At 44.5% G+C, this 18,507-nt stretch overlaps 1 pseudogene; it reads right to left on the bottom strand.

The window, feature by feature from the left end:
- Positions 10,970-12,139, bottom strand: Gm10182 (predicted pseudogene 10182; annotated as a pseudogene).

Here is an 18,507-nt window from a genome sequence, read left to right on the forward strand (position 1 = left end):
CAAAAAGCCATGATATGTTTTCATTTCTCATGGTGGGAAAAATTGAAACATATGAATTAATCCCACATGGATACAGATTGCTTCCATTCCTGACTATTTGTAGACATTGTATGCTTTCCAACACTGACAAAATTGGATTTGAAACTTGTTTTTATGAATGCAAATGGCATTACTACAGATGATGTTTATTGGGGATGGGATTTTGCCTTGAAGCAATATAGGCAAACGCAGGGGTGTGCCCTGAATTTGTTTTAAGTTTTGTTGTTGGTTTTTTTTTTTTAATCTATGCAGTATTGTTTTCTACCACACAGAACTGAGATGCTGTAATTGAAAGACCAGGAAAAAATCCTGACCCCCTAGCAAACAGAGTAGAGCCAAGAATGTAAGTTAGCCAGTTCAATGACTCTGTTCCAGGAACTTGACTAACCACAGAACAGATGCTTACACCAACTGGTTCATTGACCCTGTTCCAAGACCTGGCTGACCACAAAAGTTAGATTAAAATCCTGAGAACAATCTTGAGAAGCAGGGAGTTTCGCCTTGTGAGTTTTCACTGGTATTTTCGGTATTTTCCAATGACACACTCCCTACCCCCTTGGGTTGTGTTTTCTTCCTTTAAATACCCCTTCTTCCAGCCACTCGAGGTCAAACTCCTCTATCCATGTGTGGGATATGAGTCTGGTTCCGGTCAATAAACCTCGTGTGATTGCAGCAAGGACATTCTCTCGTGAGTTCTTGGGGGAGTCGCATCATCCGGAGACTTGAGTGAGGGTCTCCCTTCTTCGGGGTCTTTCATAATGAGCAAAGGCATACAGCACATAAAGATGCCACACACTGAGCTTCCTAGATGCCGAAACTCATGCTTCTGATGCTCAAATGTACAGTAAATGCTAATAGGACATTTTAAAACAATACAGACTCAGCCGGGCGTGGTGGCACACGCCTTTAATCCCAGCACTTGGGAGGCAGAGGCAGGCGAATTTCTGAGTTTGAGGCCAGCCTGGTCTACAAAGTGAGTTCCAGGACAGCCAGGGCTACACAGAGAGACCCTGTCTCGAAAAACCAAACAAACAAACAAACAAACAAACAAAAACCAAAAAACAATACAGACTCAAATTACAATAGATCAATAACCAAAATATCACATGAGGACAAGATCCCTCTTTGGATATCTCCCCCTACCCTTTCTTTATAGTTTCCTTCTGGTCATTCCAGATTCTTACAGAAAGGAAATCAATGTCATATCTGATAAGAGGCAAAAATACTCTCTCTATGGAAAAAAAAAGTTAAAGCCATCAATCAAGGAAACTTATGGGCTCTGACCCTCACCAGAAAACATAGTCCTCACTGAATAAGGTGAGTCTGGAACTGGTTTGAACATGCTATTCCAATCCCCATTAACTTTGGGGCCTTGTTCCTTGCCAAGCTGAGCAGTGAATTTGGTGATTCTCAAACAAATGCAAAAAGAATTTATCAAGATGTGGAGTGAGAGTCAGGTGAGTGTGCCTAGTCCAGTGGGCTCCAATTTTCCAGCCACTTGGGAGGGAGCACAGGATACAGGGATTCACTAATCCAAGAGGCTTCTCCTCTTCTTGAAGTCATTCAAGAGTGGATGAAAGATGGAATTGCCAGAGGGCTCTCTGTGAGGAGGCACAAGTGCTTTGTGAGGTGTCTAATCCTCTTCTTTTTGCTGCATAGATGAGTAAACACTTATCTTCAACAAAGGCTGTACCATGGCTTCAAAAAACACATGATATTTATCTGCATTTTGAACCTAGCCCAATTACAAATTGTGATGTATAAAATGACCTGTGGTGAAGCTGGAGAGATGTTGGCTCAGCAGTTAAGAACACCTGTTACTATTCGGAAAATCTTGATTTGAATCCCAGAACTTACATGGCAGATCAAAGACCATCCAATTCCAGGGTGTCCAACACGCTCTCTGACCTCTAGGGTAATCAGGCATGTATATTGTGTACATACCTACATGCTAGCAAACCATAAAATAAATAAAATAAAAACTAAATTCCCTGCAGGAAAAAAAAAATCAGTCATAATATTACAGTGTCTTACAACTTTTTATTTTTTTTTCTTTATCGAGGAGGGCCATTGGCTTAGATTTTTCATACTCTGCCTACGGGTTCTTAATTACTTTCTAGCCCACCACTCAACAGAGGTAGTGAAAGACCCACAAAGTGAGGACTCCCCCACATTCTGACTCAGGAGAGACAACACTCCAAATCACTCACAAGAAACGGCCTTGATGCAAAGCACAAGAGGACCTTTTTATTCCAGGCACACTCTGGGGCCCACAGTCATACACCACGCAGGGGTAGAGGACCGTGGACTCCGAGTAGCTGAGAAAGGGGATATTTAAAGGAAAAAACCCCACAACCCAAGGGGGTAGGGAGGCCATTATTGGAAAATACCAAGAATACCAGTGAAAAATCACAAAGGGGAACTAAAAATCACAAGTGGAGACTCCCTGCTTCTCAAGATTGTTTTCAAGATTTTCATCTAGCTTTTGTGGTCAGCCAGGTCTTGGAACATGGTCACTGAACTGGTTTGTGTAATCACCTGTTCTGTGGTCAGCCAGTTCTCGGAACCCGCTGCTTCAGGGACCAACTATTTTTCTTTCTTGGCTCCAACTCGGTCTAGGGAGCCAAACTTAAATTTTCTACCTTACAGTAGTAGAAAGGAAAGGTTGACAGGACAAAGAGGGATGTGGGCCTGTTTAGAAATAGTTCTTTTGAGCAATTTCATCCTTTGTTGTCAGGATATCAGCAGTTCAGTTAACAGGAATCAGCAGCAGTTGCTAGATCCAAAAGAAAATGCAAGGCTCTGGCAAATGGCCGGAGTCCAGGGAAGCCCTAAGGAGCTGCTGGATTATCACGAGAATTTCTTTGGTGCCGTTTTCTCTATGAAATCAAGACAAACAATGATCGGCAATGAAGGCAAGGTGAACCAGTGCCACAGTATCTTCAGCAAAACCCAGTGTCGGCAAAGGCCAAAAAAGAACAGCCAAGAGTGTCAAGGTGAACCAATGCCACGGTGGTGCCCACTGGCTACTGGGTTATACTTATACCCTTTCCAAACATCATGTGTCCTCTCAAGTACCCACTCCAGTAAAACACCACATCAAACTTCCAGAAAAAATGCCACATGTCAGGACTCAGCAAAACATCCTCTCCTGTGTATGGTTCAGCAAAGCGTCCTATCATAAGACAGTTTCCAGAAAAGCATCTCATGACACAACTGAGTTGCCAAGGAAACCATAAGTTTCCACTTCCATGGGCACTTGCTTATTTGTGCCCTTCCCTAGCCTTGAGTGGGCTAAATCAGATCTTTTTTTTGCCATAGTCGTCTAGCCCAGCTAAGGGGGAGTCTTCTGACCTAAGTGAATCCATTGTCCTGTCAAAGACACCACTGCCCACTGAGCAGCTGAGCTTGTTTTCCTGAGGAGATACTGGCAAAGTGGGGGATGGGTCCCCCCCCCCATTTAAATTCAGACTTAAGAATTAAACAGTGGGCCTTGATCAGAAACTTTGTCTTGGTCTCATTCCTCTCTTGTCCATCCTTCCCATCCACCATCCCCAGCTCTCCTTCCAGGTACCGATTTCTCCATGGCCACTGGCCCCTACACTTATTAAATTCCTTAGAACGGCTTTTAACCCAACAGGCATCCTCAAGTCTAACCAGGAGGATCTCAAGTTAGGAAATGACATGGTGCTCCTATCTGTTGCTTGATTTTCCTTGACCCTCTGCTACATTTGCATGATTTTATCAACTTAAAAGAAGCAAAGGATGACCTTTTAAAATAAATCAAGTGTTCTCACTCGCATGTCCTTTTCTTGTTTCTGTGGCACTGACCACCCAGTTTGGGGTCTCCTTCCGTGGGAGAATCAGGGTCTCAGTACTCAGGTAGGTAAGGATTCGGCACAGTGACAGACAGACACAAACACAAGACGGGTTTGAAGCTGCGGCTGTTTGCTTTACTTTCAGCTGAGGTTATGTACACTCTAATCAGGAACACAGGTTTTGGCTACAGGCCACTACATGGACCATGTCATACCCCAAAGATAAACATTAATAAGTTATCTTGAAACCAGAAGAATAAAACAGGAAGCAGATCTTGAGACTCATCTTGAAACCCAGACAGTGGTTACTGGACCCAGGCTGAGGTCGGCCTATGCTTAGAATTCTGCCAGCTGAGGCTTACATAATACAGTCAAAAGTTTAACTTTAACTTATACCAACTTCACAATTCTATGGGTCTTCTGGTCAGTTTGGAAATTTTGTGACTACTTCTATAAAACTCTCTTTAGAGAACAGGCTCTTATAATTTTTCCAAAATCTATGTATTTGCCTTACAATTGCTCTCTGACCTCTCTTTGTCATCATGCACCAAGGAGGCCTTGCTCTGGCAAGTCACTTCATAAAATTTAATATATAGTATAAAATTCTCTCTCCATTAATATTTACCCATCTATCTCCATTCTCATCACAGGCCCCTGTATAAGGTAAAGCTCCTGCAGCTGTTCTTAACTTATAGGGTCCCCTGTATATAGGAGGGGCCCACCATCTGCCTCTAATCAAATACTGTTTCCTTCCACCAACTATTCTTACAGGAATGCCTAGCTCATTCTTAATAAACTCTTGCTCATCCTGAATGGGATTTTTTGGCCCCCTTCAAGCTTGAACTCTATGACTATCAACAACATCTGGATTTTCTACAAACGATTCCTGTTGCTGCAATGCATGAATCACATCCCCAAATGTTTAATCCTTGATCAATCAAGGTAGTAATGATTTTATCAAAATCAGCAATAAAAACCAAGAAGGCCATGAAGAAGAAGGAAGGAACACACATTACCCCACCACAAATAGCAATTGCTGAGCCTGTGCAAATGTTATGGGCTCCATGCCAGTGACTTCCAGGAGCCTGGGTTACAGGGAACCGGTGTCTCAGGGCTGAACATACTTTGTGCACTTTGTGCTGCATGTCACACAGACTCCACCGGAGTTGGTGTGGCATTTCTGCATAAAAAGAAAATAATAATCACACTGAAAGAGGAAAGAACCATTTTCTGTTATTTGTCAATTTTTTCACAGCATACTTTAACTTGATGAATCCAAATAAAAATGAAGTTTTCCTGGGGACTTTGAGCAAACAAAAACCTTGTGTGTGTGTTTGTGCGTGTGTGTGTGTGTGTGTGTGTGTGTGTGTGTGTGCGCGAGACCTTATTTATGTTATGATTGAAATTTGTATTTGGATCTTTTAGTAAGATGGTTTAAACTCTAGCTTTTTATTTGAGCTTTGTAGAAATGCCATACAACAGCTAAGTTTTAAAGCATGACTTTTAAAACATGACATAATGGTGGTGTAGCTGACCAAGTATGGTATTCAGTAGCTGTCAAGGCCTCTGACAATGGGGAGAAAAGAAACTCAAAGGTTATTTTGGCCTACGACTTCCAAGGTCAACTGAATTCCTTGGAACTACAGGAGACTTCTCAGACATTTATACCAGTCTGGTGAGTCACCTCTCCTCTTGGTGTGAAAAGCCTTGGAGACCCAGTAGTCAGAGTGTAGCCACTTTATGTTCTGCAAGGAGCAGGTGATCACTGAGAGAACCTCCCTCAGTGATTCCTGGGACGCAGCAGAGCCAGTGTGTATATGTATAGAGAGACTTTGACAGCAGTCAACTTCCAGGCGATTTTGTTTTAACTTTTTTTAATGTTAGTTCTCCCTCTCTGTATTCTCTCAACTGCTCTGCCCTCCTAATCCTTTGCCATTAAACAAAACTTCCTATACCATCATTCCCCCTTAACCTTTTTTACCCCTTCATTATATCATCCTTTCCTTGATATCGCCCCCTTGGCCAATGACTAACTTCCTATCCTCCATTTGGCTATACCAAACTGAACACATATTTGAAGATTCAAATCCACGAATGAGAGAAAACATATAGTGTTTGGTTTCCTAGGTCTTGGTTACCTCATTAAGAATGAAGGTTTCAGCCGGACGTGGTGGCGCACGCCTTTAATCCCAGCACTTGGGAGGCAGAGGCAGGAGGATTTCTGAGTTCGAGGCCAGCCTGGTCTACAGAGTGAGTTCCAGGACAGCCATGGGGGGCTATACAGAGAAACCCTGTCTCAAAAAACCAAAAAAAAAAAAAAAAAAAAAAAAAAGAATGAAGGTTTCAAACTCCACCCATTTGCTTCTAAATTTCATTTTTATTTTTAATTTTTAAAGTATTTTTATGTGAAACAATGTTTTGCCTTCTCTCCCTGTTCTTTTGTGATTCCATATAAACTTCATCCAGTTCTTCTATATATTCCAGTATGATAGGATATAGATTTTAAAAAAAGATTTATTTATTATTATACACTGTATAATAATTTCTTTATTATTGTACACTGTAGCTATCTTCAGACGCACCAGAAGAGGGCGTCAGATCTCATTCCAGGTGGTTGTGAGCCACCATGTGGTTTCGGGATTTGAACTCAGGACCTTTGGTAGAGCAATCAGTGCTCTTACCCGCTGAGCCATCTCGCCAGCCCAGGATATAGATTTTTAACGTATGCCCTGATGACCCTCTTCATTTCTTTGTGTCTGTTGTAATGTCTCCCTGTTATCTATAATTTTATGAATTTAGGTCCTCTCTTCCTTTTGTGTAATTTGGCTAAATGTTGGGGCCGGCCTGCGGCTCTCATGTTCAGGTTTGAGCCTGGGAGGCAAACTGGAGCTGAAAGAAAAGAGGGAACCTAGGCGGGTCTAGAAATAATGGAACCAAGACATGCTAGTCTGCTCAAGGTTCAAATGTTTAATGGCGGATGCACTTTATAAAGGAGCGGGGGAGGCCCATTCCAGCCAATTCATCCTTGAAGCCCAGCTGCAGGTGATCACTTGCAGGATAGGGTGTAGTCTCCGGAATAGCTAGGCAGACTCCCAGCAGGTAGCAGCGACAGTGGCTGAACAATAGAGTGATCTAGGGAGGCAGGCTCCACCCTAGGTGATCTTCTTAGTGGCAGCAAAGTCAAGGTCTGGCTCAGCCTGCTTCATATTGGGGGAAGGTTTCAGCTAAAGACTTGTCAATCTTGTTAATCTTTTCAAAGAACCAATTTTGTTTGATTCTTTGTATATTTTCTTCTCTTCATTTCTGTTTCATTGGTTCCAGTCCTTACCTCATTTGTATTATCTTTTCCCATCTGCTTTTTTGTAGTGTTGTTTCTCTTCTTTTACAAGGACTTCAAGTGCTTTTTAAAAAAAAAATTGAGTATTTATTTCATTTACATTTCCAATGCTATCCCAAAAGTCCCCCACACGCTCCCCCACCCACTCACTCCCACTTCTTGGCCCTGGTGTTCCCCTGTATTGAGGCATATAAAGTTTGCACGACCAATGGACCTCTCTTTCCACTGATGGCCGACTAGGCCATCTTCTGATGCATATGCAGCTAGAGACACAAGCTGGGGGGGGGTATTGGTTAGTTCATATTGTTGTTCCATCTATAGGATTGCAGATCCCTTCAGCTCCTTGGGTACTTTCTCGAGCTCCTCCATTGGGGGCCCTTTTTTGGGTTTTCAAGACAGGGTTTTTCTGTGTAGCCCTGGCTGTCCTGGAACTCACTCTGTAGACCAGGCTGGCCTTGAACTCAGAAATCCGCCTGCCTCTGCCTCCCAAGTGCTGGGATTAAAGGCGTGCGCCACCATGCCCGGCTTTATTTACTTTTTTACTGTACATCCCACATACTGCCCTCCTCTTAGTCACCCCTTCTCCTCTTGAGTGGATGGGGCCTGGGTTTCCCTCCCACCCTCGCACTTCAGGTCTCTGTGAAGCTAGGCGCTTCCTCTCAGCTAGAAAACCATATCTCACATACTGCAACAGCTTTTGGGATAGCCCCTGCTCCAGTTGTTTGGGACCCACATGAAGACCAAGCTGCACATCTGCTATATATATATGGGGGGAGGCCTAGGTCTAGGTTGTGCATGCTCTTTGGTTGATGCTTCAGACTCTGAGAACCCCAAAGGTCCAGATTAGTTGACTCTGTTGGTCTTTTTGTGGAGTTCCTATCCTCTTTGGGACCTGAAATCATTCCTCCTATTCTTTCATAGGCATTCCCAAGCTCCATCCACTGTTTAGCTGTGGATGTCTGCTTCTGTCTGAGTCAGCTGCTGGGTGGAGCCTCTCAAAGGACAGCCATGATAGGTTTCTGTCTGCCAGCATAACAGAATATCATTAATAGTGTCAGGAATTGGTGGTGTAAGACCTGAAGAGCCTTATTCTGGGATGTCCCACTCACAGACACACAGAGACAGAGATCGATGCAACAGCAAGAGGTTTATTGATCCAGCGTGCTGGAGCCATCCTGCAATGGGGCAGAGGCGAATGACCCTGAACATCTTAAGCTCACACTTTTTATACAGTTTAAGGGCAGACTTTGGTAACAGTATGAGTTGGTTTAAGTCCATTGGTGGCCCGCACTGACCTTTTCATCCCCCCTTTTCGAAATGGTAATTAAGCTGCACATCCAGAGGGGCAAGTGTTTCATGGCCTTCCCAAAGTTCCTAAGCAGCATTGATGGCCCCGTGAGGTGAGGTGAGGTGAGGTGAGGTGAGGTGAGGTGAGGTGAGGTCTTAGTCACCAGAAGAGGGAACTGAAACAATCTTAGTCATTATCTGCACCTGCCTTGCTGTCAGGGCGTCCTTGTAAAGCTTGTATTGCTGGGTCATTCCAGGAAGCGGGGTCACAACCTTTTAGTGGAAGGTCCCCAGTGTGCAATCCTAGCAAGGTCTTTCAGCAGTCATCTTATGTTCTCTAAGGTCACACAGTGCTTGCCCATGGGATGGGTCTCAAGTTGGGCCATTGGTTGACTATCCCCTCAGTCTCTACTCCATCCCCAATCCCTGCATTTCTTAAACACAGGTCAAGTTTTGGGTCAAAACTTTTGTGGGTGGCTGATGTTCCTATCACTCCCCTGAGGTTCCTGCCTAGACACAGGAGGCAGCCTCCCCAGGCTCCATATCCCCAATTTTGTGAGTCACAGCTAAGGTCACCCCCTCTGATTCTAGGGTGCCTCTCTTATCCCAGGTCCCTGCCTCTTTGAACATTTCTTTAAGATCCTCCTTACCTCCCCGTCAGTTGCAGATTTACATTCATTCTCCATCTGCCTTCCTCAACCATTCCATTCCCCTTTCCAAGTGAGACTCAAGTATCCTTGCTTGTGCCCTCCTTCCTGTCCAGCCTCCTTCGGCCTGTGGAGTGTAGCTTGGAAATCCTGTATTTTATAGCTAATATCCACTTATAAAGTGGATACATACCATGCATGTCCTTTGGGGATGAGGTTATCTCACTTAGGGTGATATTCTCAAGATCCATCCATTTGCCTGCAAAATTCATGATGTATTGTTGTTTTGTTTTGTTTTTGTTTTTGTTTTTTATTTTTAGGTTTTCAAGAAAATGTTTCTCTGTATAACCCTAGCTGTCCTGAAACTCATTCTGTAGACCAGGCTGGCCTTGAACTCAGAAATCCACCTGCCTCTGCCTCGCAAGTGCTGGAATTAAAGGCGTGCACCACCACTGCCTGGCTGATGTTTTGGTTTTTAATAGCTGAATAGTACTCCATTGTGTAGATGTACCACATTCTCTTTATCCATTCTTCAGCTGAGGGACATCTAGGCTGTTTCCAGTTTCTTGCTATTAGGAATAAAGCCGCTAAGAACACAGCTGACTAAGTGTCTTTGTGGGATGGTGGAGCATCTTAGTATATGCCCAGGAGTGGGATAGCTGGGTCTTGAGGTAGAACTATTCCAAGTTGTCTGAGAAAACTCCAAATTGATTTCCAAAAGTGTTGTACAAGTTTGCACTCCCACCAGCAATAGAGGAGTGTTCCCCTTGCTCCACCTCCTTGAAAGCTATCACTTGAGTTTTTTATCTTAGCCATTCTGACCACAGTGTAAGACCTATCTCAGAGTTGTTTTGATTTGCTTTTCCCTGATGACTAAGTACTTTGAATCTTTAAGTGCTTCTTGGCCATTCAAGATTCCTATCTTGTGAATTCTCTGTTTAGCTCTCTGCCCCATTTTTAAAATTGGGTTATTTGGTTGTTGATGTTTAACTTCTTGAGTTCTTCGTAAATTTTGGATATTAGCCCTCTGTCAGATGTAGGGTTGGTGAAGGTCCTTTCGTAATCTGAAGGCTGCCTTTTGTCTTACTGGCAGTGTCCTTTGCCTAACAGAAGCTTTTCAGTTTCATGAGGTCCCATGTATTAATTGTTGATCCTAAAGCCTGAGCCATTGGTGTTATGTTCAGAACATCATCTCCTGTACCCATGCATTCAAGGGTATTTCCCACTTTCTATTCTATGAGATTTAGTGTATCAACTTCAAGTGCATTATTTATTAATTTGAGACCTCTCAAATTTTTGGATGTAGACACTTAACCATTAATCTTGCCACTTAAGACTGCCTTCATTATGTCCCATAGATTTTGGTATGTTCTGGTTTTATTTTCATTCATTTCTAGGACTTTTAACATTTCATTCTTGATTTATTCTTTGATCCAATTATCATTTAAAATGTGTTTCTTGTCTCCCCGAACACATTCTCTAGGTTTTTTTTTTTTTTTAAAGATTTATTTATTTATTATATGTAAGTACACTGTAGCTGTTTTCAGACACTCCAGAAGAGGGCATCAGATCTTGTTACAGATGGTTGTGAGCCACCATGTGGTTGCTGGGATTTGAACTCCGGACCTTCGGAAGAGCAGTCGGGTGCTCTTACCCACTGAGCCATCTCACCAGCCCATTCTCTAGGTTTTTATGGCTGTTGGTCTATACCTTTATTCCACTGTGGCTAGATAGAATGCATGATGTTACTTCTATCATTCTATATTTATTGAGTCTTGCTTTGTGTCTTAATATATGGCTGATTTTGGAGAAAAATGTGTGTGCTTTAGTGTTTTTTTTTTTTCCAAGCCTAACTGTAACCAGCTTTATTAAAGATTCTTTTAATAAACAATCATGGTATTTCAGGCAGGACATGGGCAGACAATCAACAATATACAAGAACTTCCAAATTCCCTTCTTGTATAGACTACCAAAATCAGAAAGCCACTATAAAACCCAATGAAGTCTTCATTCAATGCTTTGAAAAGGGGGAAGTAGCTTAGAGTGAGGGTTGACATTTCACATTAAGGATGTTGTTTTAACAACTTTTCACAAGCCGACCCTGACTTTTAGGCAGAATTATCAATCTGAAGATCCACAATCTTTTATAAAAGGAACCAGTGCTCTTCTGAGAACACTCAATGAAGTCACTGCAAAGTCCCCATCACTCAATGGACTGGGAAACCAATTTTGGGGGCCAGGTTCCAACAGGTCTCTGGTTTTTAAGGGAATTAAGTCTATGTTGATAGTACAGGGGGAAGAGGATATAAAAGTGAATTTATAGTTTTCCCAGACCACAAGGCATTGTTGTGCCTTGGTGGCCACCTAGGTCAAGACCAGGATCTCTCTCCTGGGAGCCAACAGGAGCCTTCCAAAATTATCAGGGAAAGAGGTTTTCTGTCCTCAATCCAGCTTGGGAGAGATTTTGTTACTGACACATGATCCTTCCCCCACCCAGTAATGAAGTGTTCTGTGTGCTAACAATATAGCTTAAAAAAAAAAAAAGTAAAACGAAATTCTGCATTTTTATAAAACTTGATAAAAAATAGTATTTCAAACTGTACAGTCACCAGAAGTACACAGTTATCAAAAATGTACACACATCACTTGGCATCTCCAGCACCTTCAGCTTTCTGTGCCTGGTCTGTTTTGGCATCTCCATTTTCTGCAGGATTATTCGCATCCTTCCCGGCGTCAGCTTTCCCCTTCTTCCCCTTGGGTACCTTCTCTCCCTTCTTCGCAGGGGCCTTTTTAGGTTTGGGCTCTGGCTTTGGAGGAGCAGGTTTAGCAGACAACCTCGCAGATCTTCTCTGTGGCTCGTCCTTCACCTTGGTTTTGTCTCCTTTAGCATCCCCTTCAGCCTTTCTTTTGGGCATGGTGGCGGCAGGGGACGTCGGCGCTGAGCACGGAATACAGCGGCGCGCGGGTTTGCTTCGTCCGGGGGTCGTCCTCGCTGCTTCCTCACACTGCTCCGTGCTTTAGTGTTAAGGTAGAAGATTCTGTAGCTCTCTCTTAGATCCACTTGATTTAGGATGTTATTTAATTCCAGGGTTTCTCTGCTTGTTTGTTTTCTCCTTCCTTCCTTCCTTCCTTCCTTCCTTCCTTCCTTCCTTCCTTCCTTCCTTCCTTCCTTCCTTTCTTTTTCGAAACAGGGTTTCTCTGTAGAGCCCTGGCTGTCCTGTAGACCAGGCTGGCCTCGAACTCAGAAATCCTCCTGCCCCTGCCTCCTAAATGCTGGGATTAAAGGCGTGCACCACCACTGCCCGGCATTTGTTTTTTTTCTAGACAACCTTTCTATTGGTGAGAGTAAGGTATTGAAATCACCCATAATTACTGCATTGGATAAATCTATGATTTTGCGTGTGATAGTGTTTCTGATATGGTCATGCAGATCTTTTGAGTTCAAGGTCAGTCTACACAGCAAATACCAGAACAATCAAGCTTAGGCAGTGAAGGAGCTAGAAACAAGAAAGCTGATGTCTAGAACAAGGGGGCCACTTCCAGCCCCAGCAAGTAGCAGAACTTTGCAGGTTTGGCCACAGAGCTCTGGCTTTAGAGTCACGAGCAGGAGGAATTACTGTGACAATTGGTGCTGGTTAGCTGGAGCTAAGAAATTAGTAGTGATTAAAAAGAGACCAGCACCAAGTATATGCCAGGGAGTGGCACTATTAGACAGTGGGGGTCTTTTGGAATAGGTGTGTACGGTACTGTGGGTGTGGACTTTAAGACCATCACCTTATGCCAGCTCCTTGCTGGCAGGTCCAGGCAAGAGGAGAGAGGTCCCAGTCCCACCAGGGTCTCTCCAGGGCTGAGCAGGATGGCCAGTGTCGACGGCCCAAAAGAAGCACAACCAAGCCAGGAATCTTGTCAAAACAGGAACTCAACGTTATGGCATCAGCCTCTCACTTATATAAATTTGGAACATAGGGAGGAGGATTTTTGGTGGGGTAAGATGACTTAGGAGGCAGGGAAGGGTGATGGAGGGTGTGGAGTGACTGACAGGGCCAATGGCAAAGCTCTACATCAGCAGTGGTGGGGCAGAGGCAGGGCCAAACAGGACTTGCTGAGTCATCTTGATATGGAAGTGACTGAGACAGGTCTCAAAACTCGAGCCAGGCTTAGGCTCTCCCACAAAGCTGCAGAAACTCGAGCCAGGCTGGGGTTTGTCTTCAAGGCCCAAACCAGGGCCAAATGGGGCCCAACAATCCTAGCTTCTTGGAAATCAGTCTTCCACTAGCAGCCTTCAGATGAAGATGTAGAACTCTCAGCTCCTCCTGTACCTTGCCTGCCTGGATGTTGCCATGCCCCCACCTTGATGGCAATGGACAGAACCTTTGAACCTGCAAGCAAGCCTCAATTAAATGTTCTCTTTATAAGACTTGTCTTGATCATGGTGTCTGTTCACAGCAGTGAAATCCTAACTAAGACAACCACTGAGCTAAAATTTGGGACGTGCTTTTTTGAGAAAACAAAGCAGCTGTGTTAGAGAGATAGACACTGTGCTCACACCTGGACTTGGTGATATCTAAGAAGCGTCCAAGTAATCCTGGTTTGAAGGCATGGAGGGATCACCGAGAGCAGCTGAGGCTCGGCACCGTGAGAGGTCAGAGAAGGCCATTGGGGAAGGTATAGCTTCAGAGGCAGTTGAAGGCTTGATGGGGGGTCATGCAAAGAAATTGAGGCTTAGTACCTTGAAGAGAGCCTAAGAGGGTACTGGTGGAACATAGTTGTAGCAGAATTCCCCAGTGTACCATGGGATGACTACCAAGAACAGCAGCAGCTGTGCAATAGAGTCTACCAGAGCCCAGAGTGCGTCAGTGGGCAGAGCTGGAAAAGTAACCCAAGCCCTTTGGAGAATCCCAGAAGATCATGTGTCCCAGATATTGGACAAGAAACTGTATAGTTAAAGTTGCCTTGGATACCCCATAGTGATGAAGATGCCGAAGTCATGGGATACCTGCCAAGGAAAGCTGCTAACAAGAAGTGGAACCAGCCCAAGAGAAAGAAGTTTGTTGCAGTCAACAAAGATGAAAGTATTAGAAATCTGCAGAGCAGTTTGGCATTGGACATGGAGATGCAGAGTTTGGAGTTCACCTACATGGTTTTCTGCCAGGCCTTGGTCCAGCATTTCCTTACTATGATATTGGAGTCTAATGTACATCCTGTGATGCTGGAAGGCCGTGATCTGCCTTTTAATTTTGATTTTATAGAGGATTACACATGAGTATCAGGAGAAACTTTGATCTTTGGCCTTTTAAATATTGTTGAGATTTTGACAGACTATCGGGACATTTGGAATTGGACTAAATGTATTTTGTGTTATGTTATGGCTAGGGTGGCCCCCATAGACTCATGTGTTTGAACACGCCTATGGGGGTCTGGGAGTGGAATGTGGTGGTTTGAATATGCTTGGCACATGAGATTGGCACTATCAGAAGGTGTGGCCTTGTTGGAGGAAGTGTGTCATTGTATGTGTGGGCTTTGAGGACTCCTATGCTCAGGTTCCACCCAGTACAGAAGAGAGCATCCTCTTGGCTGCCTGAAGATCCTCTTCTTTATGCCCGCCTTTGGATCAAGATGTGGAACCCTTGGCTGCTTCAGTACGGTTTGCCTGTACACTCCTCTGCTTCCTGCCATGATGATAATGGAATGAACCTCTGAAAATTTAAGCCAGCCCCAATCAAATGTTTGCCTTTATAGAATTTGCCACGGTCATGGTGTCTCGTCAAAGCAAATAAACTCTAACCTAACTAGGACAGGGTATAAGGACAAATATTTATCCATTGTTGTTAAGGATTATGCTTTTATGATAGGAATCCTAGAGAATGTATGGCTAGATGGAACATGTCTCAATATCATAAAAGCTATATACAAGCTGGGCGTGGTGGTCTATGAGCTAGAACTGACCTCAAGGTCCCCTTCCTGAAGACCAGCATTCATAGTACCAGGAGGTGCCATGCAAACTTCCAAAACAGGGAGGCAACCAACAGTTTTACCCAGGTATGCCCATGACCCACAGCAATGGCTAACATGGCGCAAGAATCCTGAGGGCGCAGTAGTGGCACATATACCTTGATGGCAACCAATGGCTGTGTAATTGTACACACAACTCTTTGACAAGGATACCTTCACTTGTACTGGAAACCTAGCTAACTACTAAGTGCTGGTGAAACCATGGTTTTTGGAGGAGAATCTACAACCACTAGTTAAGGTTACATGTGATTCTTCAAGGCACATGTTACAGCAGGCAGGTGTAAGCTTTTGCGGTTAGGCTATTATGGGCAATGACCCATTTAGTTTCCACTCTTTCTTCCCTTTTTTTGTTGTTTTGATTTTCCTTCTAGACAGGGTTTCTTTGTGTAGCCCTTGACTGTCTATCCTCCAACAAGCTCTGTAGACTGGGCTAGTCTCAAACTCACAGAGATCTGCCCTCCTATGCCTCACAAGTAGTGGAATTGAAAGTGTGTACCACCACCACTCCGTTCCATGTCTCCCTTTTACAAAGGCTTTGGGCCCTTTCCAGTTATGTCTGACAATAACCAATACAGTGAATCACTAAATAAATCACTTTTTAATAATTGGTCTTTTCTACCATATTCTACTTCAGGAGCAAGTGTGGAGGCCAGGGAACAACTAGAGGGGTTCTCTTCTTCCACTGTCTTGGTCCCACAGATTAAACTCAGGTTGCTAGGGTTGCCGTCAGGCACCTTGGCTTGCTGAGCCAGCCCAAGATACATTTCTCACCAAGTTTTACTCTTTAACTACTTTAAATGTGTAGAAAAGCATTATTAATAATAAGTGCTATAATTCCATATAGAATTTTCAACATTTAAAATATGAAAGTTTCTTATATATTTTACTCAAAAAAATAAAATACATTATTATACAACTGTGTGAGAAAACGGAATAGAGGAGAGCAAGTAAGTCTATAGGCTTTGCTCATTCACTTTAAAAGTTTCCACTTTCGGGCTGGAGAGATGGCTCAGCGGTTAAGAGCAGTGACTGCTCTTCCAGAGGTCCTGAGTTCAAATCCCAGCAACCACATGGTGGCTCATAACCATCCATAATGAGATCTGATGCCCTCTTTTCTGGTGTGTACTTACATATAATAAATAAATAAATATTTAAAAAAATAAAAATTTCCACTTTCAATTATGCATACCTGAGGATCGATTCCCCTGGAGCTGGAGATAGGTTGTGAGCTACCTCATGTGGGTGTTACGACTTGAACTCAGGACTCTGCAAGAGCAGTATGTGTTCTTAACCACTGAGCCACCTCTCTATCACCATCCATGTCATTTTTAAATAGATGTTGGGACAGTCAAATCGCAACTGTACTTAAATTCTTTTTAGTTTGGTCAAAAAAATTAACATTTAAATATGGGGAACATGAAGTGTTAATCTTCCCCAAATGATGAGATTACAGCTACATGAATTATGTTGAACTGTGAAAATCCTTATTAGCTCTTTTGACAGAGGCTTTCGGTCTCTAGCCCAGGCTGCCCTCTGACACACTGGCTGTCTCAGCAACCACACACTTAGACTGATGTGAAATTCCATTATCAAAATGAAAATCAGAGAGGTAGTAGATTGCCTCTTAGGGCTTAGTCTCTTGACAGTATAAATTCTTTTAGGAATTAGAGATCTCTGACTAGAGGCCTTTGCAGTCTCCTTACCAGCTGAGGTTGGTGATCCCTGACTGTCTCATGGAACAGTTGTGCAATTTCCCACACTGCAATTCCCCTGCCTCAAGCTGGTTCCTACCATTTTATGGACCTGGAAGAGGAGGGCCTACAGAGCCTTCCACACCTGCTTGGCCCTCATGACTCCTAACTCTGGGTATCCAGTTCTTAGTAAAGGGTGGCGGCCGAGTTCTGGTCTATGCCTCTTTCTTACCCGGCACCCCACATTCACCTCCCGCCCTACAGCCCCCCTTCATCAGTATTTTGGAGGTTCCCTTTCCTTTTGGTTCTCTCAGCCCCGTATCAGCAATTTCTCCTTCCAGACACATCCTTCCTTCACTGTTTGGCCTGTAAACTCCAGATAGACCCCCCTGTTAGCATTCTGTCTAAACTTGCCCCACACTTACCTGGCAATAGCCAGGTATGCTCCTCCCCAGTTACCTGACAACAGCTGTCCCACTATGAAAGGGGCTGCTTGCCCCTCCTCTCTCTCTTACCCCTGCTTTTTTCTCTCTTGCCCTCCTGTGTTCTTCCCTTCCCCTCACTCCACATGGTCATGGCCAGCCTCTACTTCTCTACTCTCTCCCTCTCGCTGCCTTTCTTTGCCTCTACTACTCTCTTAATTCCCCTCCCCATGCCCTGAATAAACTCTATTCTATACAATACCAGTTGTGTGGCTGGTCCTTCCGGGAGGGGGATGCCTTGGCATGGGCCGGCTGAGGCATCCCCTTCCCCCATACCTCACCACACCCCCATAGAACATATCTTAATTCTTCTTTACCTTTTTATAATCACAGCATTGGTGCCGAGACTTGGATCTAGAAACTCTGCAGTTTGCATCCCATTTCAGCCACCACAAGAGATCCACACTCACTGGTAACCCCCTCCCCCCCCCATCCCCCACTGGTCAGAGCAAACCCGTCATGGTCCCAGGGGGAGAGTTCTTGAGCTCAGAGCTACGCCTCTGCTGCCCTGACCCCCATTTTAGGACTTTGCCCCTTGTGTGAGATTTCCCTCTCCTTGGAGACAGTTTCTTTCTCAGAAATTCCCAGCCAAGGTGAACTGGTCTCTGGCTCAAGAGCACAGGCTCTGAGCCTTGGCTCCCGGCCCACAGGTGATGACCTGGCAGTCTGGCCTGTGCTAGAATCTCTCTCGGGTTATTAATGCCCTCAGGACGCTGGTAGTAGCAGTTAATAATGCTATTCTCTCGCCCAGGGGTCACTCTTCGCCACCTCTGTCCCTATTTAATGGGACGTCTTGGTCTAAAATAATATGTCTACATCCCCGCTAAACTAGCACTTTCTCGCTAAAGACCTGTAGCTCAGACTTTCCCCTCGCCCCAGCCCTCAGTTGCTGGCTCTCACTCCCACTGTGGCAGCAGGTTCTGCCGGTTCAAGCGGGTCTGGCTCTGGCCCCCTGCCAGGGACTCTGCTGCCCTTCCCCTCTTCTTGCTCTCTGCGACAGTCTCACCCGGACTGGCAGTTGCACTCGGCTCTCTCAGCCTGCGTGCACTCTGCTGGTCTCTGCCTTCCTCACTCGTGGCCTGCTGCACACCAGTTAGGGACCCTACTTGCTGTCCTCCCCACTCTGCTCCTTTACTCTCAGTTCGTGGTGGGAAAAGCCCGTTGCTTCCTGCCAGAGGTCCCGTCTGTGAGACT

The sequence above is a fragment of the Mus musculus genome, chromosome 9, assembly GCF_000001635.26.
Source record: "Mus musculus strain C57BL/6J chromosome 9, GRCm38.p6 C57BL/6J".
NCBI classification, from domain to species: Eukaryota; Metazoa; Chordata; class Mammalia; order Rodentia; family Muridae; genus Mus; species Mus musculus.